General features: G+C 37.9%; 1 long non-coding RNA gene and 1 pseudogene across 2 annotated transcripts in view; both read left to right on the forward strand.

Annotated features, from left to right (window-relative positions):
- Window positions 1–25,215, forward strand: part of LOC118521887 (uncharacterized) — a 168,010-nt gene that overhangs the window by 28,797 nt on the left and 113,998 nt on the right. The window lies entirely within an intron of this gene.
- LOC144380359 (10 kDa heat shock protein, mitochondrial pseudogene) lies at window positions 10,121–10,809 on the forward strand (annotated as a pseudogene).

Here is a 25,215-nt window from a genome sequence, read left to right on the forward strand (position 1 = left end):
CCTGGAATTCTTTAGGCTCGAGACTGTTGTGTTCATTCTTTGCAGACTTTTTTAGTCTAGGCCATGTACCTAGTAGTTCCTGTAAGCATAAGGCAGTCCCACTTACTGAAGTCCAGAGTGGTAGAGCCAAGTTTTATTGATATTTCCTTTGTAAGCATGGATAGTATGTGTGTGTGTGGGGGGGGGGGGGGAATTGATCCATCATTCTGGTTGCTTATGGATCAGTTCAGTTGAGGTACACCAGATATTCCCTTTAGCCTTTACAAAGCCTGAATTCCATGGTCTTTGTCCTGATAGGCAGAGACATTCCCGGGTGTGATTTAGGGAGAAAAGCAAACTGTTGGACTTTGAGGATCTAACCATAAAAGTTTGCTGATAGTAGGTAAGAGAAATGGCAAAGTAAAGTGTATTTTACTCTACATCTAACATATGTGGTAACATTGAATGAAACACATAAACCTGTGTTTTAGAGAGCCAGAAGCACTTTAGATTGTGTATGTAACAAGTCAAACAAAACATCTCATGTATTTAGATCCTAATATCTAACTTTGCAAATCAGTCTTTTGAGGGTGTGTTTCAAGTGTTTGCATATCTATATATGTAATTTGCATCATATATATAATGCAGGCTTGAAATACTGAAAAACAAGGTTTTTAACTGGTAACATGTGAATTCATTCCCCTCAGAGTAAACACCTGGTCTGATCCAAACCACAGTGTAATATATAAATCCAATTTTAGTACAGATTTTTTTATATGTGTGAAACTAAATCTGGAAACATATGTATTGATGTAAGATATAAATAATCCAACATGTTATCAGCTGTCTTAACAGGTTTTAAGATCTTTTTTTTTTTTTTAAGTTCTTGATCATCACATTGGTTATTTTCTGGATCTTTGGATGCACTATTCCTTAGTGTACTAAGGAGAAAATATTATAATCCTACATCTAAGAAATGAAGTGTAACACATACAAACATACACAAAAACACCATAAAGTCACAGGAACTAATTGAATGTTTAATGGTATGGGAAAGACTGTTCTAATGTTAAATGAGGAAGTCATGAGATAAAACTCTGAGTGACCTCTATTTGGGATTTATACATATGTAAGTGTATGTGTCATGCTGTGTATGGCATGCAGTAATGACAATTGTCTGGTCCCTCCTTTTATGGCTTATGCCAAATGGTTGTCTACAATTCAACACAAAAAGTGACAAAATGAAGAAGTACTCGCAGGTTGTCTGGGAGGTGATCCAGGTCAAAGACCACTGGAAGTTTTGAATTGTTGGCTTGAGATCTCCAGCCTTCAGGCAAACTTCTTTCCTTTTTATGTCTGAATGTACCCAATTTATCCCTTTTTTTAAAAAAAGATTTTTTTAAAAAAGATTTTATTATTTGAGAGAGAACAAGAGAGCACACAGGTGTGTGAGCAGGGGAGGGGGAGGGGCAGCAGGAGAGGGAGAAGCAGACTCCCCACTGAGCAGAGAGCTCTAGGTGGGGCTTGATACCAGGACCTTGAGACATACCCTGTGCCAAAGCTTAACTGACTGAGCCACCCAGGCAACACCCCCCCCCCCATTTATCCCTTGAAGAAGAAAATTTGATGCCATGGGAAAACACTGGACATGTAAAACTGAGAGAAGTGAAGCAGACCAGCCTAGACAAGGTTGGGTGGAAATGTCATTTCTGACAGAAGAAGGTGCGTGATGATGGTAGGTGGTTTTCAGTCTCAGTTTCATTTCAGATAGAAAATAAAAGCAAAAGTGTGGCAGTGTGAGCAAGTTTCCTCAAACCAGACAACTAGCTAGCTGCCATGTTTCTTGGTTCTTTTGTCTTTTTGTGGCGTTTTTTCAGACTAGAAGGGCGGGGGAAGAGTTCTTTGAGGACAGGGCCTGTTGGCATATCTGGAGCACTACTGCCATCGTGAGGAAATAGTTTCAAAACATCCCAAGTTGTTACAGTGTCTTTCCCTTGAGGCCACCAGTTAAGGAAGGTCTGACCTATGAGGACGTAGAACAGGCTTGAGTTCCAAGCTGGACCTCTTGCCTACTCTCCTAAGGCCTAACAAGACACCCGGACATTGGCAGTATCTGGATGTAGAACCTAGAGACCTGGAGAATGCAGGGGCTGCAATGAGCTAGCGGCTTCCAGGAGGTCCAGGCATAGGAAGTAACGGGCAGGACTTAGTTTTCAAGGGCAAGACTAGAAGAAATCACCCAAAGACAAATGTAGGCTCTTGTGGGCATTTGTCTCCTCTTCTTGCCCCTTGCAGCAAGAGTTAGCAGGCTTTGACATGGTGTCCCTAAGCTATGGTGCTTAGGTCCCTTGTGGCTGAAGTGTCAGAGTAAGATGGACAAGCTTGTTCCAAGGGAAGTTTAGGAACATCTGGTATGCTTATGGATCACAGACCACACAAAATACTAGAGCCCAGTGTAACTTTGGCTAGCAGAACAGATGCACACACCTAAATGGGATGGCTAGATGGAGAGGAAGACCAGGAAAAACTTTTAAGTCTAGGAGGAAGCGGCTACAATAGATGTGTAGCTGATTTCTCAGGCCTAGATAAAAAACTTAATGGGAGTCTTCATCTAATCTCAGGTATCACAAGACAAGCCTATGAGACATCTTTGTCTCCAACCAGCTATAAACCAGAGTAGAGAGAACATTGATTGGTATAATGGGATTAGTGGTTGCAGACTTCAAGGTGTTGGGGAGGAAAATTTTTACTATGCCCTTCAAGATTCTTCCAGATGGTATAAGAACTAAATTGACATGAGAAAGATTAATAGGGAAACGTAAGTTTAATTATATGCTCACGGAGGCCCAATAATGAAATTGAGAACTAAAGAAATGACCAATCAGGCAGTTTTTATACTTTTTATACAAAGACAATAAATCTGTGAGGAATTGACAGGACAAAGAAAACATATGATCAGGAGTTTCAATTATAAGGAATTCTTTTTTTTTTTTTTAAAGATTTTATTTATTTATTTGAAGAGAGAGAGACAGCGAGAGAGGGAACACACAAGCAGGGGGAGTGGCAGAGGGAGAAGCAGGCTTCCCGCCGAGCAGGGAACCCGATGCGGGGCTCGATCCCAGGACCCTGGGATCACGACCCGAGCTGAAGGCAGACGCTTAACGACTGAGCCACCCAGGCGCCCCTCAATTATAAGGAATTCTAAAGAGAATTTGGACTGGAGTAGTTAAGTAACAAAGTTTGTTTATACAGCCTTCTTGGCTCTAAATTTTTATCTTTGGTAATAGGGATGTCTCTTAACCTGGTATCCTACAGGGAGGATACCTTTCACATAGTTGACTTTTTCTTGATTTCTGGAGACAAAGGGGTGTCAGAATGTTCTTTTGACACTGGCTGTTTCTTAAGTAACTTCTCATTCAAAATCATTAGTATGCTAAAGTGGAACATTGTTGGCAGGGATCCAGAGGGGGGCTGCTGGAGCCCCTATGATGGACTTTGATTTCCTCTGGAAAAGCCAATAAATAGTTTTGTGCCCTCCTCTCTTGTGATACTTGAAAAATCACAATTCCACCTGGGGTAGGTCTTTTTTTTTTCTTCAACTAGTCTAAATTAGACTCAACGGCTTAGCCTCTACTCCTAATCAGGCAGTGGGGCTCCAGAATTTTGTGTGATCTGAGATCCATAGCAATCGTACCAAATGCTGCTAAACTTCCCTTGAAACAAGCTTGTTCATCTTACTCTGACACTTCAGCCACAAGGGACCTAAGCACCATAGCTTAGAGACGGCTTAGCCTCTACTCCTAATCAGGCAGTGGGGCTCCAGAATTTTGTGTGATCTGAGATCCATAGCAATCGTACCAAATGCTGCTAAACTTCCCTTGAAACAAGCTTGTTCATCTTACTCTGACACTTCAGCCACAAGGGACCTAAGCACCATAGCTTAGAGACGCCATGTTTAAGCCTGCTAACTGGATGTATCTGAATGTAGAACCTAGAGAATAGGAGACAAATGCCCACAAGAGCCAACATTTTTCTTTGGGTGGATTCTTCTAGTCTTGCCCTTGAATACTAAGTCCTGCCCCGTGACTCTATGCCTGAACCTCCTGGAAGCCACTAGCTCACTGCAGCCCCCTCATTCTCCAGGTCTCTAGGTTCTACGTCCAGATACTGCCAATGTCCAGGTGTCTTGTTAGGCCTTAGGAGAATAGGCAAGAAGTCCAGCTTGGAACGCAGGCCTGTTCTACTTCCTCATAAGGAGGACCTTTGTTAACTGGTTGGCCTCATGGGAAGAACGCTGTAACAACTTGGGATGTTTTGAAACTATTTCCTCATGATGGCAGTAGTGCTCCAGATACACAAACAATTCCTGCTGCCAGTCCTTCTCTTGCCCTTCCAGTCTGAAAACACACCACCAATAGACAAAGGCACCAGGAAACATGGCTTTTTAGCATTTTGTCCAATTTGAGGAAACTCGCTCACAGTGCTGCATTTTTGCTTTCAGTTTTGCTGAAAAACAAAATTCAACTGAGTAAATGTGAAAATCTAATTGGGCTCATTAAGTGACTCATGAATCAGGTATCATCCCGTCTAGCAAGTAGAGAGATAGTCTGAGGAGTTGTACAAAGGTTTTTTATAGGCAGGTGGGTGTGGCAAGGAAGTTATTAGCAAAAGAAAAGAAAGAATTTTTTTTGAGGCTAGGACATCTTCTTTGTGGGGAGGAGGAAGAGAGACTGGCAGAGTTTTTATCATGCAGATGACCTCACTAGTGCTGATCTGGAATTTGAGTTTGAATGTTGAAAGGTCACATTCCTGAGGTTAAGTTGAAACTACAATTGAATCTTGGTTTGCTGTCTTGGGGGTGGGGTGCAAATGACTTCATTTTGGGCTTCTTTTTTAACTTTTTTCCATTTGAAATCAAACTGAGACCTTAAGTCACTCACCCTCATCAGACATCTTTGTCTTTCAGAAATTAAATTTCTACTTTATCTAGCCTATGCATTTCCACTTTTCTTCATTTAGCATTTTATATCCAGTATTTTCCCTTAGCATCATGTTTTCTGCCTCAATGGCTAAGTCTGAAACATCCACTTTTAAGAAAGAAAAGAAAATGTTAGAAGTTACCTTAGAAGAGGGTATCTCTAGACATCCCCCTTACTTCTGAGGCTTTCAGAGATTCTGATTTCATTCTGTTACCAAGCTCTGATACTTTCTTTTTATGGGAAGCAAACTTTTACTAAGTGCAACAATAGGGCCTAGTTAGTGGTCTTCACTATATTCAAAACAATATTTCACATGGAGTGACACATTTCTGTACATTCCTTTCATAATAGATATGTTTTTAAATGTAGTGTATACTTGCTGTGGGTCTCCTTTAAGATTGCAACAGAAGTACTTTCCAATTTCATTAAATACCTTTTTCTTCCTTCTGTACTTTAGGATCTTTTCTTTATTATTTATTAATCTGTGTTGCCATTTTTTGAGTAGAAAATACCCTTTATTTGTAAATGGATTGAGAAAATAAAGGAATGCTCTGCAAAAAAGAAAATCACTGATATAAATGGACCAGTTTAAAATAAGCACTGATTAGATTCATGGATATTCACTTCTGATTCTTTTGCATTACATATACACCAATCTTTATGTTCTTGTAGAAGACAGAATTGAATTACTTGGTCAATAAACATAAATTACTTATTAAACATAACATCTTATATTCCCACAATTAGAGAATGAGAATTTTTAATAATTTCTTAGAACATTTATATAACGTTTGTTTGGCACAAAAATCATTTACTATATCAAAATAGGTATTTTGTAGTCTATAGTGTCCATTGACCAATAACTTTAGAAATAATCAGTGAAAAGTTACCAAATCTTACCTAATATGAAATTAAGTAACATGGTTTAGATTTCCTTTGACTCAAATAGGAAATAAAAAGGGAACTTACATAACATCTTGGAAGGAATTAAAGAAAAAAGATAGCAAGTCAAATTTTACTATTTAGATGCTTTACTCAAAGGAAAGTTTTCCAGGCACCTGGCTGCTGGCTCAGTAGGTAAAGCCTGCATGATCTCGGGGTTGTGAGTTCGAGCACTATGTTGGGTGTGGAGCCTACTTAAAAAAAATTAAAAAAATAAACATAAAGGAAAGTTTTCATCTACATACCATTATAAGTCTTTTTTAATTAAAGAAATAAGACAGGGATGCCTGGGTGGCCCAGTTGGTTAAGTGTCTGCCTTCCGCTCGGGTCATGATCCCCGGGTCCTGGGATTGAGTCCTGCATGGGACTCCTTGCTCAGCAGGGAGCCTGCTTCTCCCTCTGCCTGCCGCTCCCTCTGCTTGTACTCTCCTGCTCTCTGGCAAATAAATAAGTAAAATCTTTAAAAAAAATAAAGAAATAAGACAGAAAATAGTGAACTTATTTTACTAAATGTTACTAAACAAAGAGCCCCCTCCCCAAAATGGAAGGGTTGGGTCAGTCATTATAAAAATCAAGTCAAAAAGACAGAAAGCCAAAAATGCAATAGAAATAATAAATGAATTCCAATTTGATTCTTTGAAGACAGCAGTAAAATATAACAACCTATTGTAAGTATGATTAAGAAATAAAATGATTAATATTCATAAAATATGATTCAAAGTTAGGCTTCCTTAAATAGGCAATTTTAACTTTGAAAAAGGCACTTCTAGCCCTGGCCAAGTGAGGATATTAGAAAATTCTCTCTCCAAGGAACAACTACAAAGCTGTATAAAATTGACAAAAACAACGATTTCTGTGCTCTGGAAATCAACTAAAAGCATTCAAGAATGTTAGTCTTTGGGTAAGAAATGTTGGAATCTGTGTTACTCTGGCCTGGACTCTTCTCATCCACCTCACTCTTCTCATCCACCTCCTGCTTAGCTCCATCAATAAGAGGGTTCTACCAAAGTGAAATAAAGACCTTCCTAGATAAAGACTGGGAGAATTCTGTGCTAGCAGACCTGTATTATAATAAATACCAAAGGAAGTCTTTCAGGCTGAAAGGAAATGACTGTAGATGGTGACTTGAATCCAGGAGAAATCAAGAACACAGGCAATAGTAAATAGCTGGATTGATGTAACAGACTCTATATTTTTTTCTCTTCAATAATTTAAAAGACACAAGACCATATAAAGCAATAATTATAACACTGTATTGTTGGCTATATATCATATATTGATGTAATATAAGTACAAAAGTTCGGGGGGATAGAACTGTATAGAAGGAAAGTTTCTCCATTTTACTGGAAGTTAGTATTAATCTGATGGATATTTTTATAGGTTCAAATACATACTGTATTAGAACAACCACTAAGAGACTAACTGAAATATATAGTTCAAAATTAAAAGAGAAATTAAGGGGCTCCCAGCTGGCTCAGTTGGTAGAGCATGTGACTCTTAATCTCAGGGTTGTGAGTTCAAGACGCAAACTGGATGTAGAGGTTACTTTAAAAAAAATCCTAAAAAAAGATTTAAAAGAGAAATTAAAATGGTACATGTAAAAATAGTGAACATAAATGAAGGCAATGAAGGTAGAATAGAGCAACAAAAAGGGCAGTAGACAGAAAACAAATAGCAAAGTGGCAAACTGAAATCCACCTATATCAATAAGTACGTTAAATTTTAATGACTAAACATACAAATTAGAAGGCAGATATTATTAGACTGGATAAAAAGTAAGATCCAAGTATGTGCTGTTTACAGGAGGCATTAAATTCAAAGATACAAATAGGTTGGAAGTGAAAGGATATAAAAATATATATCATGTCGATGATAACTGTAATAGGGTTGGTGTGTTTATAGTAATCTTTGAAGAAATGGATTTAAGACAAGACTTTGAGGGGCACCTGGGTGGCTCAGTCAGTTAAGCATCTTCCTTTGGCTCAGGTCATGATCCCAGGGTCCTGAGATTGAGCCCTGTGTCAGGCTTCCTGCTCAGTGGGGAGTCTGTTTCTCCCTCTCCTTCTGCCCCTCTCCCCCACTTGTGTGCTCTCTCTCTCAAATAAATAAAATCTTTTTTAAAAAAAAGACAGGACTTCAAGACAAGGAATATTATGAAACACAAAGAGGGAAGTTACATAATGAGAATAAAGTCAATACAAAAGGAAGATATAACAATTATAAATGTATACATATCTAACGAAATATGCAAAGCAAAAAGTGGCAGAAGTAAAATGAGGAATAGATAGATCAACAATAATAGTGAGGTATTTTGGGGTGCCTGGGTGGCTCAGTCATTAAGCGTCTGCCTTCGGCTCAGGTCCTGGGATCGAGCCCCACATTGGGAAGCCTGCTTCTCCCTCTCCTACTCCCTCTGCTTCTGTTCCCTCTCTCGCTGTCTCTCTCTCTGTCAAATAAGTAAATAAAACTGTTTAAAAAAAAATAGTGAGGTATTTTGATACCTCATTCTCAATAATTGGAAGAACTAGACAGAAAATCAAGAGGATAGCATACACAAACAACATCAACTAACTTGACCTAACTTACCACACAAAGCCTGCAGCATATACATTCTTTTCAATTACACATGGAACATTCTTTACGGACCGAAAAATAAGGCTCAGAATTCTTAAAGATTGAAGTCATGCAAAGTATATTCTGTGATCACAATGGAAATAAATTTAAAATTAAAAAAAGAATCATAGGATATCCATAAATATTTGGGAATTATACAACAGCTTACTAAATAACTGATAAGTCAAGGAAGAAATCATAAAGAAAATTATAAAATATTTGGAAACTAAGGCAGCATTTAGAAAGAAATTTATAGCTTTAAAGACCTCTATCAGCATGTATTTGTTGACAATAATTTCTGATAATTGTTTCTATTTCCTTGGTGTTAATCATGATCTCTCCCTTTTCATTCATAATTTTATTAATTTGGGTCCTTTCTCTTTTCTTTTGGATAAGTCTGGCCAGTGGTTTATCGATCTTATTAATTCTTTCAAAGAACAAGCTTCTCGTTTCGTTGATCTGCTCTACTGTATTTCTGGTTTCTAATTCATTGATCTCTGCTCTAATCTTAATTATTTCTCTTCTGGTGCGTGGCTTAGGCTTTATTTGTTGTTCTTTCTCCAGTTCTTTAAGGTGTAAAGTTAATTTGTGTATTCAGGATTTTTCTATTTTTTTGAGTGAGGCTTGGATGGCTATGTATTTCCCCCTTAGGACTGCCTTAGCAGTATCCCATAGGTTTTGGACTGATACGTTTTCATTTTCATTGGTTTCCATGAATTGTTTAAGTTCTTCTTTGATTTCCTGGTTGACCCAAACATTCTTTTTTTTTTTTTTTTTTAAGATTTTATTTATTTATTTGACAGAGAGAGACACAGCGAGAGAGGGAACACAAGCAGGGGGAGAGGGAGAGGGAGAAGCAGACTTCCCGCTGAGCGGGGAGCCCGATGCGGGGCTCGATCCCAGGACCCTGGGATCATGACCTGAGCCGAAGGCAGACGCTTAATGACTGAGCCACCCAGGCGCCCCGACCCAAACATTCTTAAGCAGGATGTTCTTTAGCTTCCAAATGTTTGAATTTCTTCCAAATTTTTTCTTGTGATTGAGTTCTAGTTTCAAAGTATTATGGTCTGAGAATATGCAGGGAATAATCTCAGTCTTTTGGTATCGGTTGAGACCTGATTTGTGACCCAGTATGTGGTCTATTCTGGAGAAAGTTCCATGTGCGTTCGAGAAGAATGAGTATTCTGTTGTTTTAGGGTGGAATGTTCTGTAAATATCTATGAGGTCCATCTGGTCCAATGTATCATTCAAAGCTCTTGTTTCCTTGTTGATTTTCTGCTTAGATGATCTGTCCATTAATGAGAGTGGAGTATTGAGGTCTCCTACAATTAACGTATTGTTATCAATGTGACTCTTTATTTTGGTTAACAGTTGGCTTATGTAGATGGCTGCTCCCATGCTGGGGGCATAGATATTTACAATTGTTAGATCCTCTTGTTGGATAGATCCTTTAAGAATGATAGAGTGTCTTTCTGTGTCTCTAGCTACAGTCTTTAGCTTAAAATCTAATTTGTCTGATATGAGAATTGCTATCCCAGCTTTCTTTTGAGGTCTGTTGGCATGAAAAATGATTCTCCATCCTTTCACTTTCAGTCTGGATGTATCTTTAGGTTCAAAATGAGTCTCTTGTAGACAGCATATGGATGGGTCCTGTCTTTTTATCCAATCTGCAACCCCATGCCATTTCATGGGAGCATTTAGGCCGTTCACATCAAAAAATGTGATGTGCAGAAGAGCCTTGCAGTGGCGGCAGCTCCAGAGCAGAGTATGAACTGCGGCAGCCAGAGTCATGGCAGGGCAGGTGTTTAGAAAGTTTCTTCCCCTCTTTGACCGAGTTTTAGTTGAAAGGAGTGCACCTGAAACTGTAACCAAAGGAGGTATTATGCTTTCAGAAAAATCTCAAGGAAAAGTATTGCAAGCAACAGTAGTAGCTGTTGGATTGGGCTCTAAAAGAAAGGGTGGAGAGATTCAACCAGTGAGTGTGAAAGCTGGAGATAAAGTTCTCCTCCCAGAATATGGAGGCACCAAAGTAGTTCTAGATGACAAGGATTATTTCTTATTTAGAGATGGTGACATTCTCGGAATGTATGTGGACTGAAATCATTATTAAAATGGCATGAAGTGAAGCTGCCCATTCCAGTGAAGTTGTGAAATCTTTCATCATGTAAATAATTTTCATGTCTCTCTTTTATAATAAACTAATGGTATTCAAACTAATGATATCCAGTGTCTCTAAAATTTAGTTTTAGTGTACTGATATAAACATTAGCAAATAAAAATGCATAAATGAAAAATAAAAAAAGCGCAGAAGACATGAACAGACACTTCTCCAAAGAAGATATACAAATGGCTAATAGACACATGAAAAAATGTTCATCATCATTAGCCATCAGGGAAATTCAAATCAAAACCACATTGAGATACCACCTTACACCAGTTAGAATGGCAAAAATTGACAAGGCAAGAAACAACAAATGTTGGAGAGGTTGTGGAGAAAGGGGAACCCTCTTACACTGTTGGTGGGAATGCAAGTTGGTACAGCCACTTTGGAAAGTGGAAGCCACTTTGGCGGTTCCTCAAAAAGTTAAAAATAGAGCTACCCTCTGACCCAGCAATTGCACTACTGGGTATTTACCCTAAAAATACAGATGTAGTGAAAAGAAGGGCCACATGCACCCCAATGTTCATAGCAGCAATGTCCACAATAGCCAAACTGGAAGGAGCCGAGATGCCCTTCAACAGATGAATGCATAAAGAAGATGTGGTCCATATATACAATGGAATACTACTCAGCCATCAGAAAGGATGAATACCCAACATTTGCATCAACATGGATGGAACTGGAGGAAATTATGCTAAGTGAAATAAGTCAAACAGAAAAACAATTATCATATGGTTTCACTTATTTGTGGAACATAAGGAATAACATGGAGGACATTAGGAGAAGGAAGGGAGAACTGAAGGGGGGGAAATCAAAAGGGGAAATGAACCATGAAAGACTATGGACTCTGGGAAATAATCTGAGAGTTTTAGAGGGGAGGGTGGTGGGGGGATGGGTTAGCCCGGTGATGGGTATTAAGGAGGGCACGTACTGCATGGAGCACTGGGTGTTATACGCAAACAATGAATCGTGGAACACTACATCAAAAACTAATGATGTAATGTATGGAGACTAACATAACATAATAAAAAAATATTTATTTATTTGTCAGACAGAGAGAGAGAGCACAAGCAGGGAGAGCAGCAGGCAGAGGGAGTCACTGGACTGAATACTTTTTTCCCCCCAAATTTATATATTGAAGCCCAATCTCCACTTGATGGTATCTGGAGATGGAGCTGTTGGGAAGTAATTACATCATGAGGGTGGAGCCCTCATGAAAGGATTTGTGCCCTTGTAAGACACACAAGAGGGTGCCTGGGTGGCTCAGTCAGTTAAGCATGTCTTTGGCTCAGCTCATGATCTTAGGGTCCTGGGATTGGGCCCCACACTGGGCTCCCTGCTCAGCGAGGAGTCTGCTTCCCCCCTGTCTGCCCCTTTCCCCAACTTGTGCACTCTTGCACTCTCTCTCTCTCTCAAATAAATAAATAAAATCTTAAAAAAAGACACAAAAGAAATGATATCTCTCTTGGCCATGTGAGGATATAATGACAAGGTAGCCCTCTACAAGCCAGGAAGAGGGCTGTCACCAGATGCCAGATTTGCAGTGTCTTGATCTTGGACTTGCCAGCCTCCAGAACTGTTAGAAATAAATAAGCCCTGTGTTGGGCTCTGCACTCAACAGGGAGAATCTTCATTTTTCCCTTCCTACTATCTTCTTCTTTTTTTTTTTTTTTTTAAATATATAATGTAATATTTGTTTCAGAGGTACAGGTCTAGGATTCATCAGTCTTACACAGTTCACAGTACTCACCGTAGCACATACCCTCCCCAATGTCCATCATCCAGCCCCCCATCCACCCCTCACCACTCCAGCAACCCTCAGTTTGTTTCCTGAGATTAAGAGTCTCTTATGGTTTGTCTCCCTCTCTGGTTTCATCTTGTTTCGTTTTTTCCTCCCTTCCCCTATGATCCTCTGTTTTGTTTCTCAAATTCCTCATATCATAAATAATTAAAATCTTTAAAAAAAAATCCAGTCCATAGTAATGGGCAAATAATTTAAATATTTTACTAAAGAAGATATATTTATAGCTAATAAATACATGAAAATATGCTCAAAGTTCACTAGTTATTAGGAAAATGTAAATTGAAACCACAATATTATGGCACCACAGACCCATTAGAATGGTTATAATTGGGGTGCCTGGGTGGCTCAGTTGGTTAAGTGTCTGCCTTTGGCTCAGGTCATGATCCCAGGGTCCTGGGATTGAGCCCCATGTTGGGCTCCCTGCTCAGCGGGGAGCCTGCTTCTCCCTCTGCCTCTGCCTGCTACTCTGCCTGGTTGTGCTTTCTCTCTCTGTCAAATGAATAAATAAATTTTTTTTTTTAAAGATTTTATTTATTTATTCATGAGAGACAGAGAGAGAGAGAGAGAGAGAGAGGCAGAGGGAGAAGCAGGCTCCCAAGGAGCAGAGAGCCCGATGCGGGACTCGATCCCAGGACCCTGGGATCATGACCTGAGCCGAAGGCAGACGCTTAACCATCTGAGCCACCCAGGCGCCCTAAATAAATTCTTTAAAGAAAAAAAAAGAATGGTTATAATTTTATTTATTTTATTTATTTTTAATGATTTTTTTCCAGCCTCTGGCACTTATTTATTTATTTGAGAGAGAGAACATATGAGTGAGTGAGGGGCAGTGGGGAGAGAATCTTCAAGCAGACTCCCTGCTGAGTGCAGAGCCCAACACAGGGCTTAATCTCACTGCCCATGAGATCATGACCTGAAATGTTCTAGCCAGTGCAAGTGCTTGCTTCCTTAAGCATCCTGAATGCTTAACCGACTGAGCCACCCAGGTGCCTCTGGAATAGCTATAATTTTAAAATAGATAATTACAAGTATTGTTGAGGGTGTAGAGAAACTGGATCTCATACATGCCAGTGGGAATATAAAATTATATTGGCACTTTGGAAAATGGCTTGACTATTTCTTTAGAGAGAAAATGTAGGACACAAAAACTAAAACAAGTGGGACTACATGAAATTAAAGAGCTTCTGAGCAGCAAAGGAAACAATACATTGAAAAGGCAACCTACAGAATGGGAGAAAGTATTCACAAACCATATATCTGCTAAGGGGTTAATATCCAAAATATACTAAAAACTCATACAACTCAATAGCAAAATAAAAAAAAAAGGAAATAATCCAATTACAAAATTGACAAAGGACCTGAATAGATATTTTTCTAAAGACATACAAATAACTAATAGGTGTATGAAAACATGCTTAACATTACTAGTCATCATGGAAAGGAAAATCCAAACCACAATGAGATATCGCCTTATACCAGTCAGGATGGCTGTTATCAAAAAGACAAGAGATAAAAATGTTGGCAAGGATGTGGAGACAAGGGAACTCTTCTATACTGTTGGTGGGAAAGTAAAATGGTCTAGCCACTATTGAAAATAGTATGACAGTTCCTCAAAAAATTAAGAATTGAATGACCATATTATTCATCAATCCCCTTGCTGGGTATATCACTCTCAATAGGCTGATTTCAATTTCTTCAGAAGGTATTTCTTCTTCGGATATATCTAAGTGATATCTGCACACCTATGTTCATTGTAGCATTGCTCACAATAGACAAGATATGGAAACAATTTAAGGGTCCCCCAAAGGATAAATGGATAAAGACGTAGAAATTTTAAGCCATGAGAAAGAAAGACATCCTGCTAATTGTGAGAACATGGATGGACCTTGAGGGCATTATGCCAAGTGAGATTAGTCAGAGAAAGACAAATACTGTATGATGTAACTTCTATGTGGCCAAACTCATGAAAACAGTAGAATGGTGGTTACTATAGATCGGCTGGTTGGGGAATTGGGGAGATGTTGTTTAAGGGTACAAGCTTGCAACTCAGAGAAATAAGTTCAGGAAATTGAATGCACAGCATAGTCTTTCATGCTGGTCTCAGCCGTATTGATAGTGATGCTATTGGTTAGAAATTCCTGGGGGCACTCACGTGGGACCATGGCAAGCCCCCACAGACATCTTCCCTTTTGGAACCAATGCTGTGGCTGGACAGGCCCTTGTGGTTCTTAGCATGATTGCAAGATGCACTGCAGCAATGATGATCAAGAAACTCTGGGAAAAAAAGACAGGTATGTTATTTACAATTCCTGAAGGGTATACAGTGTGCCTGAAGCTACACAGCGAGGACTTGATGAAAGAGGAGGAGAGAAGAGAGAGTGTGAGTGAGCATGGACTTGGGGTTCTGCTTTTATTGAGGTCCAGGGTGGAGGCCTGGAGTTTCTCTGGTTCACTATTCATTGAGTTTTAAACAAGAGCAGGAATTAAAGCCTGGGAAGTGGCCAAACTCAATTATTTAAGTCAACCAAAGATTTCTAAAACAAAAGAACTTCAGGAGTGGGGCAGCCTGGCTCTTTCTCTAGTCTTGTAGATTGCAATGTGTTTGAGATAGCCGTCTTTGAAGTGGATGCCTCATTAAGCACAAGTGCAATATTAGCACTTGCATTACAACAAACAAACGAGCAAACAAAAAAACCTGTCCCAGGCTTACACTACACATAGTTACTATAGTCAACAATACAGTATTATAGACTTCAAAGTTGCTAAGAGGCTAGATCTTAATTGTTCTCACCACAAAAAAAGAAATGGTGATGATGTGTCATGACAGAGGTGTTACCAATACATTGTACACCTTAAACTTACACAATGTTATATGTCAATTATATCTCAATTTTAAAAAAATAATAAAAAAGTATAAGTTTAGGATATGGCCCTTCTAGTCACCTTGAAGGTATCTACCCATGAGAAATGAAAATATATGTCCACACAAGGGTATACATGAATTTTCATAGCAATATTATTTAGAGTAGCCACAAACTAAACAATCTAATGTCTATCACCAGGTATATAGATAACCAAAATGTGGTATATGCCTCTAATGGAATATTAGTCAACAATAAAAGGGATGAACTACTAATAAATATTACAACATGGATGAACCTCAGAAACGTTTCACTAAGTAAAAAAAGCCCAATTCAAAAGAAAGCATATTGTATGATTCCGTTTTATGAAATGTCAAAACAAGGCAAAGTTACAGAGACAGAAAACAGATATATGTTTGTGAGTGGATGGAGTTGGGAGTGAGAAAGCAATCGCAAATTTTGCAAATTAATTTCAAATTTAATTACAGATTAATTAATTTTGCAAGTTGCAAATTAATTGCAGATATAAGGAAACTTTTAGGTGATTGAAATGATCTAAAACTAGATTGTGGTAGGTGTATAACTATAAATTTACTGGAATTCATTTGAGTTTTATAATGAGTGAATATTACGGTATGCAAGTTTTCCTCGATTAAGCTGTTAAAAATTTTAAAAAATGAGAAAATAGAATAACTACACATACAGGAAAGGTAAAAGTGATGTGGTTTCCTCTAGAAATTTTTTTGTCATTGTATTTGAAAAACGAGAGGAAATAGATGATTTTTTACAGAATTCATTTATTCATTTAATAAATCTTTATTGAGCACCTGTTCCATTCTATGAACACAGTCTCTCCCTTAAGGATTTTCTATTTTATTGGGAGGAAACAGACAATAAACAGATCACCTTTGTTTATTATTATATGCAATCTGGTGATGTGTAATAAAAATGCAAGATAGTGTATAGATAGAATGATGTGGGTTACTCCAAGAGAAGTAGGCCCTATTCCTGCTGTTAGCTCTGGAGCAGTGGCTCAGAGATTTTGCTTAGTGGGGGAGATGAGTTGTAAGAATAGAGAGCTTTGAAGCTCTCCCCAAGTTGACTAGCTTTATTTGGAACAGAGTGTAGGGAATGTCACACCTAAAGATAGTGTCAAAAACAAAGGAGATTTTTGGTGGCAAGCAATTAAGGAAAAGAGAGCTAAGAAGCGCACTCTCCTGGGACAAGAAAAAACCTCAGTGGTCTTTCCTTAAAAGTTACTCCTGGAAGGAGGCCTGAAATTAAAGGCATCCCACTGTGTAGTAATTTATGCCCCAGGGAATCATTTTAAAGAATAGATCAGTGGGCAGTTAGTGGAGACTTGCTGCTAAGTGTGATACCACCAAGGGCAGACAGCTTAACAAAGAGGTGAAAGAGACTGACAGCCTAGCTAAGACTGCTGTCATCCTAGGATGACTATGTGTGTGCCCAAGGCTGAGCCTTTGGGGGAGTGACGTTACGGGCTGTGCATTGCTGGAGGAATAAACTTCGCTGAACCAGTCTAGCCAAGGCACCAAACAAAGTGAAAAATAAACAACAATAAGTAGCCCAAGTCTATGTGTGAGGGATCAGTATCCAGAATTGATACAAAATATTATGAACATGTTCAGTTCTCATCAAAAATTAAAGACATGGAAACAAACAGGGAAGTGTAATCCATTTGTAGGGAAAAAAAGCAGGCATGAGAAACTGCCTTGGCATGGGCCCAGATGTTGGACCCATTAGGCAAAAATCTTCAAAGCAGGTGTAATAAGTATGTTAAAAGAACTAAAACCGTGTTTAAAGAATTAAAAGAAGGTGCGATGACAATGTCTCATCATAGAGAATATCAGTAAAGGGAAATTATAAAAAAGATCCAAAGGGAAACGAGTTGAAAAGCACACTCACTGAAATGAAGAATTCACTAGAATAATTTAACAGTAGATTTGAGCTGGCAGAAGAATGAATGGGGAAATTTAAAGATAGATCAATAGAGATTATGCAATCTGAAGAGAGAGAAAAGATAGAAGGAAATGAACAGGACCTCAGAGAAATGTGAGACACCATTAAGTACCATTAAGTGTACCAACATACACATAGTAGAAGTACCAGAAGGAAAGGAGAAAAAGATACAGAAAAAAACCCATGATAAAATAATGACTGAAAACTCTAAACTTGATGAAAACATTAACCTACATACCAAGAAGGTCAACAAACTCCTAAGTAGGAAAAACATGAAGAGATCCACAGCTAGGTACTGTTGACCCAAAATGAACAAACTTTTTAGAATTTCTAAAAAAAGGAAGAGAGTTTTAGTTGAGCCCAAGTGAGGACAGCTGCCTGGGATACATAATCTGGGCAAAGAAGAGAGTGCTCCAGAGAAGGAATGTTTAATATAGGGTTATATATGTTGTTGTTGTTGTTGTTTTTTTGTTACATCAAGAGTTATAAATTATCATGACAGAGGACATTCCAGAAAATTATAAACTTTATCTTATGCTTTTAGTATGTACAAGGTTACAGGCTCTGGAGGTATGGGAATGGAATTTAGGGAGATTTTTATTCTTATCTTTAGTTTGAAATTTTTTTTTTTTTTTAGGTTATCTGCTAATGAAACAGATGTACAATGTGTGCTTGGGGCAGAAATAGAGCCCATGCTCTGAAGTCTGGTGAAGTCATTCTGACCTTGGTAAAAGTTAAAGTATAGCTTCCCTGGGAGTCCAGGAACAGGGCCCACAAACATTAAGAGTTATAAATTTCCTTTACCAACACATCACAGTCAAAATGTTGAGAGACAAAGAGAAAGATCTTGAAAGAAGCAAGAAAAAGATGACTCCTAATATACAAGAGAACTCTGTGTAGCCATACCCTTGCAGGCTCTAAGCCAGGGTTGGGTGATGGTCTGGTGGGACCAAAGAAATGACCCAGAAACAGTGATGCAGAAATCCACTGCTAGAATCTACATGCAGGAAGCTTTTATAATGTAGCAACTTAGCATCTGTAGCCCTTCCCCTCCTTGTACAGCCAGTGTTCCAAGGAGATCAAAGCCTGCCATCTGGACATTGTCTAAGGGAGAGGCTTTGGGTTGGCTATCCCTGAGACCCTGACCTTGAATGCAGAACAACACATTCTTCTACATATTCTGCCTGATAGGAATATTGAGGGAGGACAAGATCTCTACATTCCCAAGATAGTGATTAACAGGGACATTCAGGGTGTGCTTGCACAAACCAGCCTTCCAGCATGTACTATACAAACTCCAATAACCTTAAAGGCCAAATTATGATCAGAAAATAAAAATGCAATGTACAAAATCTTATGGAATGCACCTAAAGCAGAGCTTAGAAGGAGATTTGTGGCTGTAAATGACTATATTAAAAAAGAACATACTCTCAAATCAATAACTTAACCTTTAACCTTAAGAAACTGTAAAGAGAAGAGCAAACTAAACTACATCAAGTATAAAGAAATAAAGATTAGGGCAGAAATAAAATAGAGATTAGATAAATGACTGACAAAAACCAATGACACTAAAAGTGGTCCTTTGAAAATATCAACAAGATTGTCAAACCTTTAGCTAGACTGATCAAGAAAAAAGACAATTCAAATTACTCAAATCAAGAATGAATGAGGGACATCGGGGGAACATTGCTGAAACAAAAAGGATTAAAGAGAATACTATGAGTAGCCCGATGCCAACAAATTGTGTAATGTACATGAAATGCACAAACTGTAAGAAAGACATGAAAGACTAGAACTGACTGTAGAAGAAATAGGAAATCTGAATAACTATAACAAGTAAAGATGTGGAATTAGTAATCAAAAATTTTTCTACAAAGAAAAACCCAGGGCAAGAGGCCTTCACTGGTGAATTCTACTGAATGTTTAAAGAAGATTACCAAAATTTCACAAACTTTTCCAAAGAATAAGAGAGTGACACTTCCCTACACATTCTATGAGGATAGTGTTACCTAGACACTAAAGTTAGACAAGATGTCACAAGAAAAGTAAGCTAAAGTACAATATCTCTTGTGAATATAGATGCAAAAATACTCGACAAAATACTAGTAAACTAAATCCAGCAGCATATTAAAAAGGGTTATACACCATGACCAAGACGTGGGATATATCCCAGTAGTGCAAGTTTGGCTTAACATATGAAAATAAATCAATGTAATACATCATATAAATATAGGATAAAGAATTATAGAATAAACTACAACAAATAAGTCATCTCAATAGATAAGGAAAAAGCATGTGAGAAAAATCCAACATTATTTCATGATAAAATCATTCAACAAACTAGGAATATAAAGCAACATTCTTAGCCTGATAAAGAGCATCTATGAAAAACCCACTGGTAACATATTTGTTGGTGAAGCACTGAATATCGCCTGCCCACCCCCAAGATCAGGGAAAGAATAAGAATGTTTATTCTCACCACTTTTATTCAATGTTGGACTGTATATATATATATATTTTTAAAGATTTTATTTATTTATTTGACAGAGAGAGACACAGCGAGAGAGGGAACACAAGCAGGGGGAGTGGGAGAGGGAGAAGCAGGCTTCCCATGAGCAGGGAGCCCGATGCGGGGCTCGATCCCAGGACCCTGAGATCATGACCTGAGCCGAAGGCAGACGCTTAACGACTGAGCCACCCAGGTGCCCCTGGACTGTATATTTTAACTAAGTTTATTAGGCAAGGCAAAGAAATATAAGGCATATAAATTAAAAAGCAAGAAGGAAACCTGTGTCTATTTGCATGTGGTGTGATCATGTATAAAGAGAATCTCAGGGTAAATCCACTAAAAAATCTGCTGCTCTAATAAACTGATTCCAAAAGATTGTAAGACATAAATTGCATACATAAAAATCAATTTGAGTTCTACACACCAGCTATGTCATTCTCAAAATGAATGTAAAGCAATTCTAGTCACAATAGCTTAAAAGGTTAAAATAGTTTTAAATTTAATAAAAGAAATGCAACCCTTGTACACTGAAAATTGCAAGACCTTATTGAAAGATATTAAATATCATTATTAACGGAAAGCCAACCCATGTCCATGGGTTTAAAGATTTAATATTGTTAAGATGGCAGTATTCCCCAAATTAATCTTCTGGTTCTACATGATCCCTATTAAAATCCTAACTGAAGGAGTTAAGATGGCAGAGGAGTAGGGGGACCCTAAGTTTGTCCCATCCCTGGAATACAACTAGCTATCAAATTATTCTGAACACTCAAGAAATCAATCAGAGATCTGAGAAAACAAATCCTGGAAGTCTACTAGTAGGAAATCAACCACCATTTCAAATACACAACCTAACCTTACACCTAAAGGAGCTGGAAAAAGAGCAGCAAATAAAGCCTAAGTCCAGCAGGAGAAGAGAAATAATAGGATTAGGGCAGAAATCAATGATACAGAAATCAAAAAAACAGTAGAACAAATCAATGCAACTAGGAGCTGGTTCTTTGAAAGAATTAATAAGATTGATAAACCTCTAGCCAGACTTATCAAAAAGAAAATACAAAGGACCCAAATAAATAAAATCATGAATGATAAAGGAGAGATGACAACCAACACTGAAGACATACAAACAATTAGAAGAGAATATAATGAGCAATTGTATGCCAACAAATTAGGCAATCTGGAAGAAATGAATGCATTCCTAGAAACACATATACTACTGAAACTGAAACAGGAAGAAATAGAAAACCGGAACACATCCATAACCCACGAGAAATTGAATCAGTAATCAAAAATCTCTCCAACAAACAAGAGTCCAGGGCCGGATGGCTTCCCAGGGGAATTCTACAAAACATTTACAGAAAATCAATACCTATTGTTCTGAAACTGTTCCAAAAAATTTAAATGGAAGGAAAACTTCCAAACTCCTTCTATGAGGCCAATATTACAAGACCGGACAAAGACCCCAACAAAAAGGAGAATTACAGACCAATATCCCTGATGAATATGGATGCAAAAATTCTCACCAACATATTAGCTAATAGGATCCAACAGTACATTAAAAGGATTATTCACCATGACCAAGTGGGATTTATTCCTGGGCTGCAAGGGTGGTTCAACATCCACAAATCAATCAATGTGATACACCACATAAATAAAAGAAGGGATAAGAACAAGATCATCCTCTCAATAGAAGCAGAAAAAGCATTTGACAAAATACAGCATCCTTTCTTGATAAAAACCCTCCACCATATAGGGATAGAGGGACCATACCTCAACTTCATTAAAATCATATAAAAAAGACCCATGGCAAATATGATCCTCGATAGGGAATAACTGAGAGCTTGTCCTCTAAGTTCAGGAACATGACAGGGATGTCCACACTCACCACTGTTCAGCATAGTACTGGAAGTCCTCGCCTCAGCAATCAGACAACAAAAAGTAATAAAAGGCATTCAAATTGGCAAAGAAGTGAAACTTTCACTCGTTGCAGATGACATGAAACTCTATCTAGAAAACCCAAAATACTCTACTAAAAATTGCTAGAACTGATAGAGGAATTCAGCAAAGTCTCAGGATATAAAATCAACTCTCAGAAGTCAGTTGCATTTCTATACACTAACAATGAAGCAGCAGAAAGGGAAATCAAGGAGTCGATCCCATTTACAATTGCACCAAAAATCCTAAGTTACCTAGGAATTAACCTAACCAAAGAGGTAAAAGATCTGTACTCTGAAAACTATAGAACACTTATGAAAGAAATTGAGGAAGATACAAAGAAATGGAAAAACATTCCATGCTCATGGATTAGAAGAACAAATATTGTGAAAATGTCTATGCTACCCAAAGCAATCTACACATTCAAAGCAATCCCTATCAAAATACCATCAGCATTTTTCACAGAGCTGGAATTTGTATGGAACCAGAAAAGACCCTGAATAGCCAAAGGAATGTTGAAAAAGAAAACCAAGGCTGGAGGCATCACAATTCTGGACTTCAAACTCTATTACAAAGCTGTAATCATCAAGACAGTATCGTACTGGCACAAAAACAGACACATAGATCAGTTGAACCAAATAGAGAGCCCAGAAATGGACCCTCAACTCTATCGTCAACTAATCTTTGACAAAGCAGGAAAGAGTATCAATGGAGAAAAGACAGTGTCTTCAACAAACGGTGTTGGGAAAATTGGACAGCACATGCAGAAGAATGAAACCGGACCATTTCCTTTTATCATACACAAAAATAGACTCAAAATAGATGAAAGACCTAAATGTGAGACAAGAATCCATCAAAATCCTGGTGGAGAACACAGGCAGCAACCTCTTCGACCTTGGCGGCAGCAACTTCTTGCTAGACATGTCTCCAAAGGCAAGGGAAACAAAAGCAAAAATGAACTATTGGGACTTCATCAGGATAAAAAGCTTTTGCACAGCAAAGGAAACAGTCAACAAAACTAAAAGGTAACCTACAGAATGGGAAAAGATATTCACAAATGACATATCAGATAAAGGGCTAGTATCCAAAATCTATAAAGAACTTATTAAACTCAACCCCCCCAAAAACAAATAATCCAGTTAAGAAATGGGCAGAAGACATGAACAGACATTTCTCCAAAGAAGACATACAAATGGCCAACAGACACATGAAAAAATGCTCAGTATCACATGGCATCAGGGAAATACAAATCAAAACCACAATGAGATACACCACCTCACACCTGTCAGAATGGCTGAAATTGGGGCACCTGGGTGGCTCAGGTCATGATCCCAGAGTCCTGGGATCGAGCCTTACATCAGGCTCCCTGCTGAATGGGGAACCTGCTTCTCCCCTTGCCTCTCCCCTTGCTCGTGCTTTCTCTCTCTCTCTCAAATAAATACATTAAATCTTTAAAAAAAAAAAAGAATGGCTAAAATTAACAACTCAGGAAATGACAGATGTTGGCAAGGATGTAGGGAAAGGGGAACCCTCTTACACTGTTGGTAGGAATGCAAAGTGGTGCAGCCACTTCAGAAAACAGTATGGCGGTTCCTCAAAAATAGAACTACCCTTTCACCCAGCAATTGCACTACTAGATATCTATCTAAAGGATACAAACATAGTGATTTGAAGGGGCACATGCACCCCGATGTTTATAGCAGCAATGTCCACAATAGCCAAAATATGGAAAGAACCCAGATGTCCATCTACAGATGAATGGATAAAGAAGATATGATTGAGATTATATATATATATATATTATATATATAATGGAAAATATTACTCAGCCATCAAAAAGAATGAAATCTTGCCATTTGCAACAATGTGAATGCAAGTAGAGGTTATTGTGCTAAATGAAATAACTCAGAATCATAACCATATGATTTCACTCATGTGGAACTTAAGAAACAAAATACATGAACTTTGGGGAAGGGAAGGAAAAATAATATAAGATAAAAACAGGGAGGGAGGCAAACCATAAGAGACTGGTAACTATAGGAAACAAACTGATGGTTGCTGGAGGGGAAGTGAGTGGGGGAATGGGGTAATTGGGTGATGGGCATTAAGGAGGGCACTTGATGTAATGAGCAGTGGATGTTATATGCAACTGATGAATCACTAAATTCTACCCCTGGAACTAATAATACAGTATATGTTAACTAAATTGAATTTAAAGAAAATTAAAAAAAATCCCAACTGGCTTTTGTGTGGAAATTGACAAATTGATCCTAAAATTCATATGGAAATGGAAGGTACCCAAAATTGTCAGAATAATTTTTAAAAAGAAGAACAAAGTTGGAGGATTCACACTTCCAATTTGAAAACATATTACAAAGCTACAGTATTGAAGAGAGTGAAGGCTAGCGTAAGTACAGACATACAGATCAATGGAATAGAATGTAGAGTCTGGGAATAAACTCTAACATCTATGGTCAATTAATTTATGGCAAAGATGCCACAGAAATTTAATGTGGAAAGAATAGTATTTCAACACATGATGCTAGGACAACTAGATATCCACATGGAAAAGAACAAAGTTGGAAATTTAACCAAGGCAAAAGACTTGTACACTAAAAATCAGAAAACATTGCTGAAAGATTCGATTAAAGAAGATATAAATTGATGGAAAGACCTCTTATGTTCATGGATTGCAAGACTTAACATTGGTAAGATATCAATACTACCCAAATCAGTATACAGATTCTGTGCAATCCTTATCAAAATCCCAACAACTTTTGCAAAAATAGAAAAATCCATCCTGAAAACTTACATGGAATCTCAAGGGACCTTGAATAGCCAAAACACTCTTGAAAAAGAAAACCAAATTTGATGTTTTAATAATTCCGGATTTAAAAACTTACTGCAAAACTAATAAAAAATGGTGGTACTGGCATAAATAGAGACATATAGACCAATGGAATACAATAGAGAGCTCAGAAGTAAACCTTTGTATATATGATCATATGATTTTTGACAAAGTGTCAAGACCATTCAAATGGGAAAAGTACAATCTTTTCAACAAATGGTGCTGGGAAAATTGGATATCCACATGCAAAAGAATAATGATTCTTACCTTATGCCATATACAAAAATTAACTCAAAATGGATCAAAGACTTAAATTCTGAAACTCTTAGAAGAAAACATAGTGGAAAAATCTTCATGACATTGGATTTGGCAAAGATTTCTTGGATATGACACCAAAGTATAGGCAACAAAAGTACAAATAGGTAAATTAGACTATATCAAAATTTAAAACTTCTGTGCAGTGAAGGACACAATCAACAGAGTGAAAAGGCAATCTACAGAATGGGAGTAAACATTTGCAAATCATATATCTGAACAGGGGTTAATATTCAGAATATATAGGGAACTTCTAAAACGGTAGAAGTCCTTCTAAAAATGTAGACAT

The sequence above is a fragment of the Halichoerus grypus genome, chromosome X (assembly GCF_964656455.1).
Source record: "Halichoerus grypus chromosome X, mHalGry1.hap1.1, whole genome shotgun sequence".
NCBI lineage: Eukaryota > Metazoa > Chordata > Mammalia > Carnivora > Phocidae > Halichoerus > Halichoerus grypus.